General features: G+C 36.0%; 2 long non-coding RNA genes across 6 annotated transcripts in view; one reads left to right on the forward strand and one right to left on the reverse strand.

Moving 5' to 3' along the window:
* Positions 1 to 20,253, reverse strand: part of LOC139978013 (uncharacterized) — a 42,688-nt gene that overhangs the window by 8,849 nt on the left and 13,586 nt on the right. For 3 of the 5 annotated variants that reach the window (XR_011796880.1, XR_011796876.1, XR_011796879.1), the window contains one exon: positions 10,041 to 15,338. This is a non-coding gene — a long non-coding RNA (uncharacterized lncRNA). The remainder of the gene's footprint in view (positions 1 to 10,040; positions 15,339 to 20,253) is intronic. The other 2 variants (XR_011796878.1, XR_011796877.1) reach the window with 2 other exon arrangements.
* The window catches only part of LOC139978010 (uncharacterized), a 168,801-nt gene continuing 160,534 nt past the window's right edge, over positions 11,987 to 20,253 (forward strand). Inside the window, exons 1-3 of the long non-coding RNA XR_011796865.1 lie at positions 11,987 to 12,087; positions 16,946 to 17,036; positions 18,663 to 19,109. This is a non-coding gene — a long non-coding RNA (uncharacterized lncRNA). The remainder of the gene's footprint in view (positions 12,088 to 16,945; positions 17,037 to 18,662; positions 19,110 to 20,253) is intronic.

Raw genomic sequence — 20,253 nt, forward strand, 5'->3', positions numbered from 1 at the left:
TAATTATTTAAGTGAGTTATCAAGTTACAGCAAAATCTACCTGTCGATCATTTTCCATGAGTGAATACCGGGGATAATTTTTTAAGAAAAATCACCCAGGAAAGAACATGAGCACGAGAACCAAACTACCGAACGTCCGATCCGCTCTCAACCCCAGTGCCCGTCAGGTGTGTATCACCGTTCCCCTCGAAAGAGAACAGATACTACACATCTTCGGGGATGTCTTCAACTCTTCGGTCGATCTTTTCGTTGTACACGTCTCAGGATAAAACTAGTTTGATCTCGGAAGAATGTTATCCGATTCATTGTTCTTTATTCTATTTGTTTTACCAGTCAATAAACTACATTCAGATGAACAATAAACAGATGGAGAAAACTGCCATTACTGAAATACCAAGAACACCATCGGTTGGCGCGGAGCATACCACGATTTTTGTTGGCCAAAAAGTACTCCTAGGTCGTCGGAAAAGACACTTCCCGGGCGTTTCAAGTTGCATTTACAATCGGTTATTTTGAGATCTCATGTCTTAGGATTTTGGATAATTTCTGTAATGCATTATGGGACCGTATGCAATGAACATAACTAGAAAACTGTTGGTTGGGTGAAATCATTGAAATGTCAAATGTTTAACTTTTTTTCAATTTTGATTTACAGGGGAAGGGGGCAAGTGCCCCCTCCCTTGCCCTCCCTGCGGCACGCCCATGGGCAAAGGTCTAAAGATTTACGCAGCATCAATGCAGGGGGTCTTGGTTTAGAACATTTGAATGGCCATTTAGCATTTACACATTGTTTCCAGCTGAAAAATATGTTTTAATGCTAAAATACATCAAGAGAAATGGCAGAACAATACTATCAACATAGCTATAAAACTTCTTTCTAACTATAAACCATGGAATGATGATTGAGGAATTCGGCTTCTGGATACATCTTACAAGTTGTATGAGGGAGAAACAACATTCAGTCTTGCAATTTTTTTCTTTCCCAGTAAAAACGGGCCCTCCCTCCCAGTAAAAACGGGCCCTCCCTATCCAAAGAGGTACCCCTTTTCTGTGCATCAATATAGCGAGGGCCCCATTTTGGTCGGGGCCCCGGCTCAGCACGGTCCGAGCCCATAGTAGTTACGCTACTGTTCTCATACGATATGCTGAATCATTCTCTTACCCTGTTATGAATTATTCTCTTATTGTTATGAATAATTCTCATATACTGTGATGAAATTATTCTCATATACTGTGATATATTATTTTCAAACCCTGTGATGAATTAATCTCATACGATATGCTCAATAATTCTCATACGACATGCTGAATAATTTTCATATATTGTAATGAATTCTTCGCATATACTGTGATGAATTATTCTCATTCTTTGTGATAATTTAGTTTCAAACGCTGAGATGAATTAATCTCATACGATATGCTCAATAATTCTCGTACGACATGCTGAATAATTCTAATTCCCTGTCATGAATTCTTCTCATGCTTTGTGATAATATATTTTCATACACTGTGCTAAATTTCTCTGCTAAACTATTCTCACATACCGTTATGAATAATTCTCACACGGCGTGATGAATTATTCTCATTCAGTATGATGAAATATTCTCATAACTCGATGATAAATTATCACTGTGTTTTTCGGTGATGAATTATACTCTCCGATGGAATGAATTATTCTCATTCTTTGTGATAAATTATGTTCATACCCTGTGATGAATTATTCTCGTACGAGTATCGCTGGGAAACCTATTTGACTTGTTGCAGTGTGAAGTCCTTATGACAACATAACACAGCAAACGGGCGCCGGGAAAGCAAAGCACCCCTTCCCCCTGCTTTTTTTACCCACCCACTACAAATAAGCAGGATTCGCGAAGACTGTCAAAAAAAAACTTGTATCTAATGTTTCCAACCGTTACCATGACCTATCTAGTTTTATTTTGGCCTCTTCCACATATTTGGTGGACTTTCGCTAAACAAAAGAAAACCTGAAATGGAAATATCATAGATATGCAGGTGACCATCATGTGTTATTGTATGAGAAACGTATGAGAAACTAGAAGCCTGCTCTCAACCGTGCACGACGGGTTGGACTAAAGATTGCGGAATGCATACACAATACTGTGCATCGATAGTGCTCCTCTCTCTGTGTGACTTCGTGCACACTTTCGGAGCACACGAATGGAACCGCAGCACGAAGGGGGACAGGGGAGGAGGGGACAGAGGGGTACTCTTCAGAATCAAACAATGTTGCATATTGACCAAACACAATAGGGTTCCAGTACTCAAAACATACATGCGGCTCTTTGTGAACGTATACCTCCATGACAGTTTGCTGGTGCAAGTTATACATATACCTGCATGGCATGACTTATCCTTTTGGGGGAGTATTGCTGGTAGTTGTTCTGACAACCAAGGCTACCATTAAATTTAGTTGGTTCCATCCATGGAAAACTCGCTTTTATCACAAAATTAATACATTTATTTAGATTCTGATCAGGTTCATTCACTTTAGGTACTGGGACTTTTCTGGAATCCCCCCCCCCCCTCACTCTCCCAAGAATGCCTCAGAAAAGAAATGTTGTTGGTATACCCTTGCATCACATGGTTTGTTCTCCCACGATAGCAACAAATTTAGCAAATGACATATAATGACCTCTTATTGCACGGCTCTTCCCGCCAAGCTTGTGAAGCTTTTAAGCAGCTATCAATCACGTTTGTCTGAAGTTGGAAACGATTAATTGTATAGGCTACCATACTTCCGAAAAGTTCACATATAGACACACACTGCATGTATACTTTTAAGTTTATGTATTGAAAGAAAGTTACATTTTTAAAGACCTTAAGAAAACCTGGACACTCTAGCTTGCTTGAGGGACGATATAATTTTGTGCAAGAACTGGAAAAATTCTGATAAATCTGGACGAATGGTAAGGCAAGCTTTAGCCTAAGCAGAATGAAGCCTGGAATCTGGGGGGTTATCAGGGCGTAGGCTGATGCCGAGTGGATGCAGGCTGTAACAGCAGGGACCAACTCAATTCAGCAGGAAGAACGGAGGTTCAGTAGAAGAAAAAAATATCCGTCCATCATAACTGACGACATCCATTCCATCAGCTCATTAAAAAGAAAGTACACTTGTGTAATCCATATCAATCTTAGAACTGTTAGTTTTAAAGTTAATATCAAGGTTTAAGTTGTGTGGCAAATGAAACCAACATACTTGTAGTGTGAGTGCAAAACTACGCCCGCGTTTGAGTATAAATATATCAAATTAAATCTTAGAAAGAGTATGAGTACATAGCCCAGAGTACCAGTACAGTTGACGAAATTAGCTTGTTCAGAGTATGAGTGGTATAATCCCAAGTATGAGGAAAAGTCTATAAATAACTACTGTACTTTAAACTTTCTTTACACATTAATACTTGATTGTTTAATCATTATTTCTGACATGAGTAAGGTGATTAATAAGAAAACAGAGTAACATAAGTATAGTAAATAGTAAATATCAATGAAACATAATATACATGATCCATACTTAATTTGAGTCCAACCATAATTGACGTGCAAACATATTAAAAATATGCACTTACAAAGCTTACCTACATGAACTTAAGTAACTTGTTTTTCTCTGTTCTCTGATGTAAATTAAAAGAAAATTCGTTTTTTTTGTGTGGATATTTTGTTTGTCATTATTTGACTAATTGCATCTAATCAACTCTTGCCTCACCATCAAATTGATGAGGATCTGAAATGCTCTCAGATAATCTGAGAGTCAGATAAATGGGAATTTCTGGAGTAAGCTATCTCCAAAACTTTCAAATGCAACACGATACTGTAAATATTAAAAAGTGAAAACTTCTTCTGGTATATGGTACATTGTGGAGGGAGCAAACCTGAAATCTAAGCCCAGTTGCTAGACTTGTCTAATAGATGGTTTGATCTGCTGTTCAGTCAGCTTTGAGCAGCATGATCTTGGGACGATACACCACATGCGCCAAACAAGCATGGGTGTCTTTTTGAGATAGGGGGACACAATATCAAATGTCCCCTCTACTTGTGCACATTTTAAAACCAGTTACCTATACTGGGTCACAATTTGTTACAACTCTTATGTTCCTCCCTATGTAAAATTCTTATAGATCGCAAGTTCAGTCAGTCGACAGGAATTTTGTGATTTCTGTACACGAATGATGGATTTGTACCGCATGCGCTGTCCAAAGTGGCTCTTTTTGCTATGCTACAAGCACGCGATGAGTGTTCCATCTAACAGACACACAATATGCATACAGTGTCTGAGTGATAGGACTACAACACGTTCGTATGTATTCTGTTGTATAGCTGTAGCAGTGACAGAAAATGCTAAGTTTGAAACATTTTATCGTTATTTTAAGGCTTCTATGGGTGGTAGAACTTTGATGTAGTATGTGCAGTGAGCCTACTGGCGAACGGGGTGCCAAGGTGTTGGCCCAATAAGGTGCGCTTGGGATCGCCCGTCCCTGACCATCTGGATAGCTATTGATAATTAGGCCTGAATCACTGACTAGCTTCCATTGTCACGGGGCAACCAGTGTAAACGGTTATTTTCCGAAACGTGATACAACATCAAATCTACGAAATACCGGGCTACCCGACATGAATCTAGAAGGGGGGGGGGGGGAGGTAGATGCATGGTCACAGCAAGATTAAATTATTAAATTCAAAGGTATTCCAATTCTACGTTGGCTTAATAGGGACATAGGGGAAAAGGGGGTCCTCAAATCTCCAAATGTGGACTTTTATCTCAATATCTGGACTTTTTATCTCAAACATTTGACTTTTTATCTCAAACATTTGACTTTTTATCTCAAAATTTTGAAATTTTATCCAACAATTTGACTTTAATCTCAAAATTTTGACTTATAAATTAAAAAAAACACTAGACCAATATATGAAGAAAAATCTTTCAACTAATCCTTTTTTAACGTTGTGTTATCTTCCCCCCCCCCCCCCCCCTACAAGAATACCATTAGTAATATTACAGTCACGAAACTTATTACGACCGCCCTATCACCAGTACAAAAAAAGTATGGCATAAAGGTTAGAACATGCTTGTCGCATCTATACACAGTACCTCATGGACTGTAAAAATGTATACATTAACGACGGATCCTGCATGATGGGGAGTAAATCCATAGACTGACATCCCATCTGCCTTTCCCTATATCTGGAGACGCTTTTGAATGGCTCTCATCCCCTTACGTTATTGAAACCGGTTAGCCGAGAACTATACACCGGCTGTATGGGCCGAAATGTTGGGAAACTTACTAGCTTTGGGATCACATCACGATTAATCTTTTGTTTTAAAATTGCGTATATTAATCTGAAAATATTACAGAACATCATCACGACCGTCTTATTTCAAATTTGAATAGATGTGGCTTGAGGGTCAGAAAGCATGTTTTAGGGGATGGAAACTGCTACTTCCGAGCCCTCAAAGATCAGTTAATCAGAAATCGGAGTATAGCTTTATTGGCCTACTGTACATACACCAAGGTTAGTCTAAGCCTACCAGAACAGGATAAACATCAGCTTTGTTGAACATTCTAATTTATACATTTGCTTGATATGTACTGCAACTATTGTTTTCTTTTTAATGCATTGTTTGTGTGTATATAGACCTCTACCATACTAATTACTTTATAAATGAAAGCAATGGGATCTCGTCATGTTCTACGTGACTTCAAGAAACATATACTAGCTCTTTGGCTTGAGGTTTTATTACAGAAGTGTATGAGCGGAAGCAAGTTTTTATCTGTTGCATTCTAACATTTTCGAGCAGATACGTCTCAGGGACGCACGTTTCAAAATCCTAGTAAAGCAGTGGTTCGTGAACCGTGATTGGTTTATGTTCCATATCAGATTACGATATTATGAAGTTTTTAATTTCCTTAGGGTCTACTTTTCACCTCATTTAAGTTTGAGTTGCAACACTGATAATGGTTATTAGACCAGTTGTAAAAGCTGGCGCCTAATTTTTGGTTTCGATGATAATCGTAACCTTTGCTTTCATGATGGCGTATGTGAGTGTGTGTGCGCGTTTCTGACGCCCAGCTAGGCTTGTAAACACGATATCTGAAGAAGGAAAGGCCGGACAAATTCATATTTGGTGTAAAGAAGAACTACATTGAGGTCAAGAAGCCTACTGTTTTCGGGGAGATCATTTGGGGTCACCAGATGTCAAATTGTGCAAACCTTGTAAACACGATATCTCAAGAAGGTCAGATGGGACAGATCTCATACTTGGTTGAAGGAGTATAACATTGCGCAAAGGGAGCCTATTGATCTTGGTGGAGGTCAAAGGTCATGTGGGGGAAGCAGGTCAAATTGTGAAAGCGTTGTAAACATGATATTGCCAGAAGGAAACCTTGGACAGAACTCATATTTGGTTTGTAGATGTACGGTACCATATCAAATTTAAGGAGCCTATTACTGCTTTTGGTGGAGGTGTACTTCATTTGAAGTCAACAAACGCCAAACGTTTACTTCATTCCCCTCTTACCTGTCTCTCTATACACTAGCTCACCTTCCTAAACATAATATCTCAAGAGAAGCTTAGACAGATCGCATATTTTGTATGTAATTGTACCACATTGATCCCAAAGCCTAATGTTGTGGGCGGAGGTCAATGGTCGTTTGAGTTCACCAGGGGTCAAATTGTCAAATAACCAAATTTTTCAACAAGGACAGATGTCATATCTAGTATGTTGATGTGTCTTTCACATTTAGTACAAGAAGCCTGATGTTGAGGTCAATGGTCATTTCAGGAAAGCCAGTGTCATTGTGAATTTTATTGTTTGTCACTGCTTTTCACTTTATTACTAAGATCAAGTATGTTGTACACCCTCACTATACATTATGTCAGAAAACTGCTCATGTTACATCATCGAAACCACGATGCATTTTTTGCAATCCAGTTTTCATTTAGCAGCCAATGGCTACTTTTCCCTTCTGTACAGCACTGGTTATGAATGTTGTTAGATAGCATCAAGTGCGAAAACTTTTTACAAATGTTACAATGTGATGTGGTCCTATACAACACTTCTACCAGCCTAGACCAGCCCGAGAAATGTTTTCAGCGGATTCATTATTCAATATTTCCCCATTATTATCTGTAAGACTATAAGGCCATATGAGATACACATAACATAGTAAATTTACTTAAATATTATTCAGATCAGTATAACAGTCTCATATTAGGTTGCATACGTTGCTCGACTGATGAAGTGCATGCAGATACTATTGAAATCTCAGAGTCAACACTAAAAAATTAATTCTGACAAAGTTGAACCATATTCAGAACTTGTGTCTGGCCGGGATGTGCCGGTATCAATCTTACTATGGGTCTTCTGACCATTGGCATTAGCGACCGTTTTTGCAAATTATGGCAGGGTTGGGTTTGAGCCATGTTCGACATAACCTTAGTAATATACTGCCCAAAAATTGCCAATATTCTTCCCGAATTTACCGCTTAACGAAGTCCCAGTCCCACCTCCTACGTCTATGCAAAGTCACATTTCTATTCAAATAATGTATGCAATCTTGAACAATACAAGAAAAATATACAAGATATATATATAAGATCTTATCTTTCTGTAACATATCTCATAGAGGAGCGCTAAGTCATGCATATATTATATGCATATGTATGTATTCATGTGTGTTTTTACAGTGTATGTATGTATGTGCGTAAGTATATGTATTTTGTATGCATAATTTCTGTCCCCCCCCCCTACCCGTGACTACGGATTGACGCCCCTGAAAACAAGTGATTGAAGCCAGTCCAGAAAGGAGTTATTTTGTCCATATACCTTTCATCTTGGAAAACAATGAAATACTTGGCAACATCACTCATTCCTACTATACTTGGGACTTCGTAGAGAATCTATTTCAGTGGTATAAGAATGAATAGTTCAGTTCCATATCCAATTGGATTTACGTAGGCCTAATGAAATACAGAGACATGGCATGATGTTGCTGTTCACCCCCTCCCCTCACTCTCTCATATATGTCGACAGCACACTGTACACTAAAAATGAAGGGATGGTCAAATGCACTAGTTTGGAACTTGTGATGTTATGATAACAATCCATTGTCTTAATATTCATTATTCATCACTTAATACAACATGATACTTTCCATGTCAACATCCGGCTATGAAAGTATTCAATGATCTGGATTGCTTTATCTGTGGGCCAAGAAGAAACTGTTACATTTGCACTTGTAAACAACCACTGCTTATCATGTTCAAGCTGTCTAACAGACCAACGGGAGGCCAAACATGTAAAATTGAAATAATTCAGGACCTTGTTTCAAATTTGGGGGTATCGCCCTGACAGTACGTAAAACGCTGGGACATTTTCTGTGACACTTTGAATCCCGGGACAGTACGTAAAATCCAGGGACTGTCTCTGGAAATCAGAGACATTTAGTCACCTCAGCCTTATCAGAATCATCATGGTCGCTTAGTTCCTCAAGATATCCTGGGATGGAAATTATCAAGAAGATGACAGTCACTTTGTGGCATTTTAGTTTGATCGCCCCCACTTCCAATGGAAGAATAAAGTGGGACCAATCATTGGAGGGCAACAGTCATGCTGAAATTAACAGTTTGTACAGTAGCTTTTGTTGATTACCTTATAGTGCAATGTGACAGGGCTTACCGCCAATCAGAGGAATTTAGCAACAGTCATTCATGGAATCATTGAAGCTAAACAAGGTGAAGTATATAGTACAAGGTAGGAAGTCTTATCCACACACTTAAGTTTATTTTGACTGCAGAAATGACTTTAGATTCTAATGTACTACAATGAAGCTATATTTACTCTGTGAAAAACGCCACAGTTGACATAGCAACCATGAATGTTCAGTTTGCAGCTTATCAATAAACTAAAACAACTTAGCTGCTATCCTGGTATTTGGTAGTTCGCCTGCAAATTTGTTCAAGGAAATTCAGTCTGAAGAAGAAAGATATAACATCAAGTAATGTAAGTCAATCAGGAGGGGAATTGTAAAGTATGTCCGAGAGGAAGATGGTGAACAGAATAAGGTATAAGAATCTTGATTACAGAAGGCTGCATGGTCTCCATTGTTCTTATACTGTACAATTATTCCTATGTTTTCTTTTCTTCACTGGATGAAGAACCAAAAGGATATACAATATATGAACATTCTAGCAGTGGTATGCACACAACGTTTAAGTTAAGAACAGTAACATAACTTCAATTTGTCTTGTTATTTAAATTTAAAGATGTAAGTTTGTAAATTCCATATTTTCCTATATTCAATATACCACTTGTCCATTGTGTTCCTGGATGAACAGTAAGTTATGAGTTAACCAAGATTTAAGCATTAGCCATATCAATTCTCAAAGATCACTGATATTCTGCATTGTGGCCGAATCTAATTATTGTAAACACATGAAACCATAATAAAGTTCAATTCAAACTAAGAATCAATATTGTAGGATTAAATGAATTCAGAGTTAGAACGGCAGGATTAATCTTGTGTTTATGTGTATTGCATAACGTTTTGTTTATCTGCTAACAGTAACACTATCTAATGTAGTAAAAGACCAGTATGTTATCCACAAATCCTTTATTTACAGTAGGCACTATGTTGGGCCTTGTTTACGTCACATATGAAATTCGGTGTCGTGCAACTACTCCCTTAACTATCAATGTATAAGCCTTTGGAACCTTTGCACAGGCTTAACACTAACAACAAGCAGAAATATTCTCAACAGGATAGAGAGTCACGTCTTGTTTTCCTATTATATGAATTCACATACACACATTGATTTTTGTTAATAACTATTACTTTAACGAGATTAACGCTTGTTAAATTAACCTAGATATGCCTTCGTAATATTAGCCGTCAACCTTTAACAGATTGAATGATTCGATACTCTGACCTACACCAAAATCGTCTTTTAAAATATATTTAAAATATATTGGTAAGCTCGAAAACCATACACATATATTTCCTATAGTTTGGTAATTACTCACCATAAAGCATTCAGTCTCTGTGTGTTATTCAATCGTCATACGTTTACGTGCTAATATAAGCACTAATGAACTACTATGGTTTCAAATTGCTAGTTGACCGAACTCTGTCTATATACGGCTCTGGGTGTGTTGTCTTAATAGCGCCCTTCAATGCTATTTATTGTGCAATTCGTGTCTGCATGGTAGATCTCTTATGATGCTCATGATACCAAACAGCAAAAAAATACAGTTTCTAGCACTTTTGAAGTCACTGTGAACCTGACAGAAGTTTTTACAATGTTTTAAGGACATTTTGTTGCCTATCTTTTCTTTGTTCTAGTGAGATGTGATGGCTTAACCAAGCATATTATTTTCTTGAATACTAAGAATGAGTCTGTTCAGAACAAAGTTCATAGCTTTTCCAGTATACAAGTTGAATTTCATCACAAAAAAGATCCCAAATTTTAGCACTGTCAAGTAGATTTTATGATTGTTCTATACCCCAGATATTGGAAAGGGTTAATTTGACCAAAATATATCCTAAGCCTAAGCATTTTAAAAAAAGTTCCACCACTTTGACATTGACCATCAATCCAAGTAGTTTCTTTATTCTTTCTAGTGTATTGGGAGATATACTGATAACAGTAAAGCTAATTTCAAAGAGTAGCAATTGTTCTCTTTCAAAACAAAGTATTTTACTGGGAAAAAATCCTTTTGGATACTATAAGCATATGACTAGTAGTTTGAGTTTGATAGTGCTATTAGCTCTTTAATTGTTTCACTGTTTCAGTTTCAATCCAACTTAAGTGGTTTACAGGTTCATGTTATTGTTTTGTTTCTTATTTGTAGGTTTCATGTCATGGAGTAGTATCGTTTAATCGTTGCTCTTTCATTCTAGGCACAATCACTTTGTAAGACTGCTAATTACAACGGACATCGTTATCCTTGGTAGGTTTATAAGGTAAATTGACTACTGCCATGCAGTATAGGTACTGGCTAAATGCAATGTGAGTCTTATCAATCTTGCTTAAATAGTATGTTACCTTTGGAATTAAATATCATCGGGTAATTTCAGAGTAATATCTTGAGATAGTTTAGTAGTAGTATGATAATATCACTGCTATTCATTGGTAATCAAATTCACACTTTGTCCCTCTTGTGGAATGTTATCTAAACGCTTGTGTAAAATATGCAAGCTTAAAAACTTTATTAAAACTGTACATGATAGTGAAAAATACTGTTACATTTGCACTTGTTAACAATCACTCATTATCATGTTCAAGCTGTCTAACAGACCAACGGGAGGCCAAACATGTAAAATTGAAATAATTCAGGTCCTTGTTTCAAATTTGGGGGTATCCCCTGACAGTACGTAAAACGCTGGGACATTTTCTGGGACACTTTGAATCCCGGGACAGTACGTAAATTCCAGGGACTGTCTGTAAGTCAGAGACATTTAGTCACCTCAGCCTTATCAGAATCATCATGGTCGCTCAGTTCCTCAAGATACACTGGGATGGAAATTATCAGGAAGATGACAGTCACTTTGTGGCATTTTTTTTATCGCCTCCACTTCCAACGGAAGAATAAAGTGGGACCAATCAGTGGAGGGCAACAGTCATGCTGAAATTAACAGTTTGTACAGTAGCCTTTGTTGATTACCTTATATTGCAATGTGACAGGGTTTACCGCCAATCAGAGAAATTTAGCAACAGTCATCTATGGAATCATTGAAGCTAAACAAGGTGAAGTAGTACAAGGTAGGAAATCTTACCCACACATTTAAGTTTATTTTGACTGCAGAAATGACTTTAGATTCCAATTTACAACAATAAAGCTATGTTTTCTCTGTGAAAAACACCACAGTTGACATAGCAACCATGAATGTTCAGTTTGCAGCTTATCAATAAACTAAAACAACTTAGCTGCTATCCTGGTATTTGGTAGTTCGCCTGCAAATTTGTTCAAGGAAATTCAGTCTGAAGAAGAAAGATATAACATCAAGTAATGTCAAGTGAATCAGGAGGAGAATTGTATGTCCATGAGGAAAATGGCGAACCGGAATAAGGTAAAATAATCTTGATTACAGGAGGCTGCATGGTCTCCATTGTTCTTATACTGTACAGTTATTCCTATGTTTTCATTTCTTCACTGGATGAAGAACAAAGAGATATACAATATATGAACATTCTAGCAGTGGTATGTACACAATGTTTAAGTTAAGAACAGTAACATAACTTCAATTTGTCTTGTTATTTAAATTTAAAGATGTAAGTTTGTAAATTCCATATTTTCCTATATTCAATAAACCACTTGTCCATTGTGTTCCTGGATGAACAGTAAGTTATGAGTTAACCAAGATTTAAGCATTAGCCATATCAATTCTCAAAGATCATTGCTATTCTGCATTGTGACTGAATCAAGTTACTGTAAACACATGAAACCATAATGAAGTTCAATTCAAACTAAGAATCAATATTGTAGGATTAAATTAAATCAGAGTTAGAACGGCAGGATTAATCTTGTGTTTATGTGTATTGCATAACTTTTTGTTTATCTGCTAACAGTAACACTATCTAATGTAGTAAAAGATCAGTATGTTATCCACAAATCCTATATTTACAGTAGGCACTATGTTGGGCCTTGTTTACGTCATATATGAAATACGGTGTAGTGCAACTACTCCCTTAACTATCAATGTATAGGCCTTTGGAACCTTTGCACAGGCTTAACACCAACAACAATCTGAAATATTCTCAACAGGATAAGAGAGTCACGTCTTGTTTTCCTATGATATGAATTCACATACACATCACATTGATTCTTGTTAATAACTATTACTTTAACGTGAATAACGCGTGTTAAATTAACCTAGATATGTCAACGTATTATATTAGCTGTCAACCTATAACAGATTGAATGATTCGATACTCTGACCTACACCAAAATTGTCTTTAAAAATATATTTAAAAAATATTGGTAAGCTCGAAAACCATACACATATATTTCCTATAGTTTGGTATTTACTCACCATCAAACATTAAGTCTCTGTGTTATTCAATCGTCATATACGTTTACGTGCTAATAAGCACTACTAAACTAAAATGGTTTCAAATTGCTAGTTGGCCGAACTCTGCCTATATACGGCTCTGGGTGTGTTGTCTTAATAGCGCCCTTCAATGCTATTTATTGTGCAATTCGTGTCTGCATGGTAGATTTCTTATGATGCTAGTTATACCAAACAGCAAAAAAATACAGTTTTCTAACACTTTTGAAGTCATAGTGAACCTGTCAGAAGTTTTTACAATGTTTTAAGGACATCTTGTTGCCTATCTTTTCTTTGTTCTAGTGGGATGTGATGGCTTAACCAAGCATATTATTTTCTTGAATACTAAGAATGAGTCTGTTCAGAACAAAGTTCATAGCTTTTCCAGTATACAAGTTGAATTTCATCACATAAAAGATCCCAAATTTTAGCACTGTCAAGTAGATTTTCTGATTGTTCTATACCCCCAGATATTGGAAAGGGTAATTTGACCAAAAAACATCCCAGTGTGCCTAAGCATTCCAAACGAAGTTCCACCACTTTGACATTGACCATCAATCCAACTAGTTTCATTTCTTCTTTCTAGTGTATTGGGAGATATACTGATAGCAACTGAAGCTACTGAAGCTAATTTCTAAGAGTAGCAATTACTCTCTTTCAAAACAAAGTATTTTACTGGACAAAATCCTTTTGGATACTATAATCATTTAACTAGTATTTTGAATTTCGTACTGCTATTAGCACTTTGTTTCACTGTTTTCAATCCAACTTAAGTGGTTTACAAGTTCATGTTATTGTTTTGTTTCTTATTTGTAGGTTTCATGTCATGGAGTAGTATCGTGTAATCGTTGCTCTTTCATTCTAGGCACAATCACTTTGTAAGATTTTTAATTACAGTGGACAGCGGTATCCTTGTAGGTTTATAATGTAACTTGACTACTGCCATTCAGTATATAGGTACTGGCTAAATGCAATGTGAGTCTTATCAATCTTGCTGAAAATAGTATGTTACCTTTAGAAATCTGTTATCATCAGGAAATTTCAGAGTAGTATCTTGAGATAGGTTTGTAGTGGTATGATAATATCACTGCTTTTCAACGCATTGGTAACCATGTTACATTTCTTGTTTGCCTTGCTAATTCCTCATTTATTGTAAATGTTATCTTAAAATTCTAAAAATCCTGTCAAGATGGCATGTTGGTAAAATAAAAGTATGTGTCTTTGGTAAATTTGACTCTCTCATTGTTCTCCTCTTGTTATAACCGTACGTATCTCTGAATCTCTTTCTTGTACAACAAATTCCTCTCCGCGGAAGATTCACAGGATCACAAATTACCTTAACAACAAATAGCAGCTACTGTTGTATACATAATTTTTACTTTCAACATCAAACTTTTTACCAGTCAAACTGTAACTTTGTAAATAAATGGAAACATTATGTCTGAAGGATTTTGTCAAGGATTATGTCAAGGATTTTGAATTTGACATCACTTTTTACATGTTGACACATAAAATTCTACCTGAATAAACATAAATGAACCTGTTTTTATACAAACTGTGGATGAGCATTTACATTAGCTGTTGTAAAATGATAATAAAAAAAACAGATGTAAACTGATTGACAGTTTTTCTTTTGTAAAAATACAGAGAGTGTACATTTCAACTGACACGTAGGCATACAACAAATATTTGGTATATTATCTCATATAAAGCATACATCACGGTTGTAAAGTGAACAAGTTAATTGCTTTATTGACTTACCAGTTAAACATTACATCATTCAAACAAGCGAAGGAATAAAATATATTTCATGATATTTACACGATTACTAATTGGAAGCTTGGATTTCACCAGCATGCTCTATTATGTGAACATGTCGACGAGAAGTAGATTGCAAAGTCTTAAGAACGAGAACATTTACACAGTTATAACTGGCTTTGTAGATCCTTTTCTAAATGTTACAATGTTTAAATCTAGAGATATGCACTTTTAATTTCTTTGTATTTGGTAAGCTGTTACAATGACACAATAAAAAAATATATCTAAATCATATTGGACCAGAGATTCATCTAAATTATTGGACAGTTTGACATTTGTAAGAATGAAACTCTACTGGCTTCTTGAATGAATGATATTATATTCATTCCTTCGTATTTTTCGACTGTTCATTTTTCCAATTACTCACCGATGAGAGAAGACACTTCTTATACCCGCAGAAAAATATCTTGTTTGCCATCACTTGATCCAGTTTGTGCCAACAGCGGTAGAAAAGTCTGCAGGGTACAAATAATACCAGACAAAAAACAAATATGAACATGTCTATAAACAGAACCAATGTAATAAAAACATGTAATTTCGTTGCTAACAAATTAATATATATGGCTATATTATGAATTAAAAACGGAAGTAACGATAGAAAAGCGTCCATATTCCCGAGATAAATAATTTATTTGCTGTCCTTCCTCATTGGTCTAAGCTTGACCTAACCCTCGGCCACAGATATCTCGAGAAGCACTAAAAATTATTTAGTTGTAGTTGGGTATAAATATCTAGCCAAAATAAACATAGGCGCAATTCAGTTTACCTGCCTGAATATGAAGACATTCAGAACGTTTTTATAGCCTACTACACAACAAACAGCTTTCACCAACTTCATTTGTATCGCTCAACACTGTAAAGTCGATATGACCACTTTGTGAGCAGTCTGCAAAATGAGAATTACTGTTTGATAGTGACGCTATACTGCATGAAATGGTTATAACTTTATTCCAGTTGATCTCATTATGTCCTACAATGCATAGCAATAAACTAGCAATATAAGATGCACTGGTATTTTAGCCCCGTAGCATAAAGGGATATAAGAAGGGGGTGGATGGGGTGGGGGTGGGGAGGGGGTACACACACCTCAAAAAGACTAAGAACCAACAACGTTTTACAAGATGCCCTTCTGACCTTTTGCTTAAAATTAACTTCTTGGTTGTCCTTTTGGGAGCCTTATTATCTTAAAGTTTCTATTTTGGTATTAAATGGTTAAAAACTGGTTAATTAGCATCAATAGATATGTTCTAGGTAAAATGAAGAATACACAGTTATGTGTGGCTTGGTCAGAGAGACATGAAGCTTTAAGAATCTCTGTTAAACTGTCAGAAACATAAGATCTACCTCTCGATGCTCTCCTATTTAATTAGTGAATGCAAATAATGCACGTTTATCAATTCACACACTTAACTGTTATATACACTGGTACATTAAGGTCATCAGTATATACTGAACACTATTAGCATCCAAATTTGATGCACATATACTGTCGGCCCACTGGCTGGACGGGACAGATTTAAGAATTCACAAATGGGAGACGTAGGAGCAGGGGGGTAAATAAGGGAGTTTGACCCGAGTGATAACATTAAAAGAGACGTAAGAGTGCACCTCTTTCTTTCTTTCTTGTTAACAAATTATTGTGGTGCAAAATATGCTTTTATCCCATTTTTGAAGGTAAACTAGATTTGGTCCATGGTTGTTGTTTCTATTTACAGTTTGGGTGAAAGTCGGAAAGATCAAACTAACAATGGGAAATTTGAATCTAGTTTTGCTAATACTTTGGGGTTCATTTATATATTTGTGAATGATTTATCTTAACTTTGGGATGCAAAATTGCTCGACCGGGGGGGGGGGGGGGGCACATAGTAAGCTAGCTAAATTGGGCAAGGTTATGTCCGTATTATATGCAATACGTTCTAATGGTGAGAGAACAAGAAAGATTAAAAGTAAACTTTTTCCCCCTTCTTAATCAAGCGCTCTGTAGATTTTGGTTGCAATGTTGCAATACCCAAGCGCATTCTTTCACATTTTCCAATCATTTTAATATTCAAATTTATCACAGACAGACACAGACACAGACGGAAGCTCAGAACAAGGCCGACTGGGATTGCTTCATAAGTTCAGTATAATGGAAACAGTAAACATATGACGGAGTACGTATTTCTTTCTCTTTTCATCAATAATCCAAGTCTGTGTATTTGAATATATAATTGTCTTCACGACTCATAATACCCACATATAACGGTAGAATTTACCAGGCGTATAAAAATGAGGGCTCAGTAGGGATTATTTTAATGGTGTGCTCCCACTCATACATGTTGACTATAGTTCTACGTGACCAGACAGTGTCTGAGTTAACAACTGTCTGCTGCCTTGACTGTGCGATGTTATACAACTGCACTATTATACATGCTATAGTATATAAAACGTGCATGTTAAACATACAGCTAATATCTGTAATGGAAAAACATGCTTCGAGAATTGTTTTTCATACAACGATATTTTTGTTGTACCTGTGGAGGATGTGTATTGCTGTTTTACCACTCAATACACTTCTTTTGTATTTCTTCATGAGTTTCTCTCCCTTGCTATCATTGTTAGACATGGAGAAGTGTTTAAGATATGCATATCCCAGAACTGGAAATCTATCCAGGGTGACAACAAAATACTTGATGAGGTTTGCATATAAATCAATATGATTTTCCATCATATTATCGAGCAATACTGATAAGCTATATGCTACACGATGCGTTCAATGATGTTTGTTTGTGTCTGGGAAGGGACAGGGAGGGGAGGGGAGGGGACGGGGACGGGGAGGGGTATGCGATGTAGAGATAATACTGTAGTATTGAAAACTGACGGTGTTGCCATTCGCTGGAGGATCAGACATGGTTAAATTTGGAAGTTAAATTGTCCTTTAATGAGAATACGTCACGTACTGCAGCAGTTTATAGATGAATGGTGACAATTACTGTTCCAATTATAACCAATGTATATGTTGATCCAAGACAACAACAACGAAAAGTCCAGTATAGACGCACTATCAAATCCAGTTATACTTTGATGTAGCTCAAAACGATAACATTGAAGGAAAAGCGATGGAAGGCATTCCGATATATTAAATTTAAATAGAAAATATGAGTCTACTTGGTAGTAAATGAAAGACGGAAGGTATGTATCATCGCACCACCGTCTCTTGTGTCAGATAGCTTACAAACCTGTAACTGGAATTAAGTGTATTTCGCAAGCATGCTGTACATTTTTAGAAAAAGCCAATTGAAACAGAAGAAGTTACAACGTTGGTGTCGCCATTATTACACTGATTTTATTGTCAAACCCATCCCATTTGTGTCAGGACTGTAACCATGGCAATATACAACTTGATCTGTGTATTACAAGATATCACGCAGAGTACAATAAGGGGTGGGTTTTTTTTTTTTTTTAATTCTCTTTGAGCAAAAATATTCAAAGAATAGAATTTTAGCGTTAGTCATTTCCTGATCTATAGAACGATTTGAAATATTTCCTTTGTAAAGTTCTTTACAATAAATGGTATGAACAATGAATGATAAGGTTCTTTGCCACATATTCCATCCGTTAAGTTGGACAGAAATTGATTAACTGCATTGATAACCATCGTATATGCCTTGTAGAAGTGTTGTCATATCATAAAGCCATAGCTTGGCTACAGGGTGAAGAAATATTTATAACCATATTTTTTTTTTAAATTTGGAAACTTATTTAGAAATGGCGCCATTCATTTTGTCTTTACCTAACAGGGTTTCTAATTCATGACATGAGACTCCGATTTTCATGTTCAAGATGGTTCTCATGAGAAACGGAATGTTGGCAAAGGTCAGCATGAATGTGCTTGAACATTAAACATGTGATCGTTACATCCTACAAACAACTATGTTTTGATTCAGTTCAAAAGATGCAACGGACGGTTTGAGCAGTATGTTTCATATTGAACACGAATAACGGCCGTGACTATACAATGAGAACTGCTGCAAAATGAATGACACTGTACCAGCGAGAAAGTTCTCTATGCCGCTGGTTTGAAACTGTGCACACTCTACTCTTTCCGAGGAAAACAAGGTCGTTCGAACTCACTTTGTTTAGCCAAGAAAATTCAAACTTCGTTTCTCGCCAGTGTGACCAAATTTGGCCTATCATCTTGCTAGGATCGAGTCATGGTTTAAGGCTCAGTTAGCCATTACATACTGGTAGGTCTATTTTAAGTTGTTTTGTCATTGTATTTCTATTCCAAAGTGGAAAATCAAGGTGTTTCCCCCTTCGAACTTTTGAATTTGAAAGAAAAGTGCATTTTGTGTTCTTTTCTATTGCTATTGTTGCGTTGCTTATTTATACATATCTCATGACTTACAATTCCCATGGTTGATAAAATCCAATAAAATGCACTTTCCTTGGATAATGTAAGATAAGAAGACAAGAGAATTAGGGAGTTAGGGACGGATATCCTGGTAAAAAAAATATAGGTGATATTCTAAAATTAGATCGGACATCTTGAATGTGACCATGTAATATTTAAAAAGTTATTCATTTCCTGTTTTATTTTGACATTAATTGCAGTAGAAACATGCGGTATGTTAAATGTTGCAATGTGGTGCGGATGGAATCTCACCACAGACAATTAGTTATCAATCAACTAAGTGTCTACATTAAGACTTTAAATAGTGCACTTCATTATCTTGAACCACTTGCACTCTTCGATTATATCGCTTTTTTACACACACACACATATATATATATATATACATATATATATATATATATATATATATATATATATATTTATATATATATATATATATATATATTTATATATATATATATATATATATATATATATATATAATATTCATATTGCTGTACAACATTTAACCATCACCAATACCTCAGTACTGCTACTTATGATATAATCAGCGCAGGAACAAGTGTAAGTTAGACCAAATCGTGTAGGAAAATCGTCTTATATCACTACAGTTATTATATAAACATACTCCTCTGCTTTCATTAATTAATTAGTTTTGAAGAGAGAGAAACACTAGTCTGAAGAATTAACAAATAAAACAAATAATAAAATCTTTCAAAATACATCGTTTACATGTTTTACTTGTGTACCATGAGCTAAAGATGTCATCACACTGTGTATATATGTATGTATGTATGGGTGTATGTATGTGTGGGTTTATGTGTGTGTGCATGTATTGATGTATGTATGTATAGAGATATCAAAAATTCCAATATGTTTGACAATAAATATGCTAAAATGGGCACCACCTTTATTCTTTGTAAGAAAGAAGACAATGTTTGGCATTGTCTGGGTCATTTACTATTTAAGGAAGT

The sequence above is a fragment of the Apostichopus japonicus genome, chromosome 12 (assembly GCF_037975245.1).
Source record: "Apostichopus japonicus isolate 1M-3 chromosome 12, ASM3797524v1, whole genome shotgun sequence".
In the NCBI taxonomy this organism is placed as follows: domain Eukaryota; kingdom Metazoa; phylum Echinodermata; class Holothuroidea; order Aspidochirotida; family Stichopodidae; genus Apostichopus; species Apostichopus japonicus.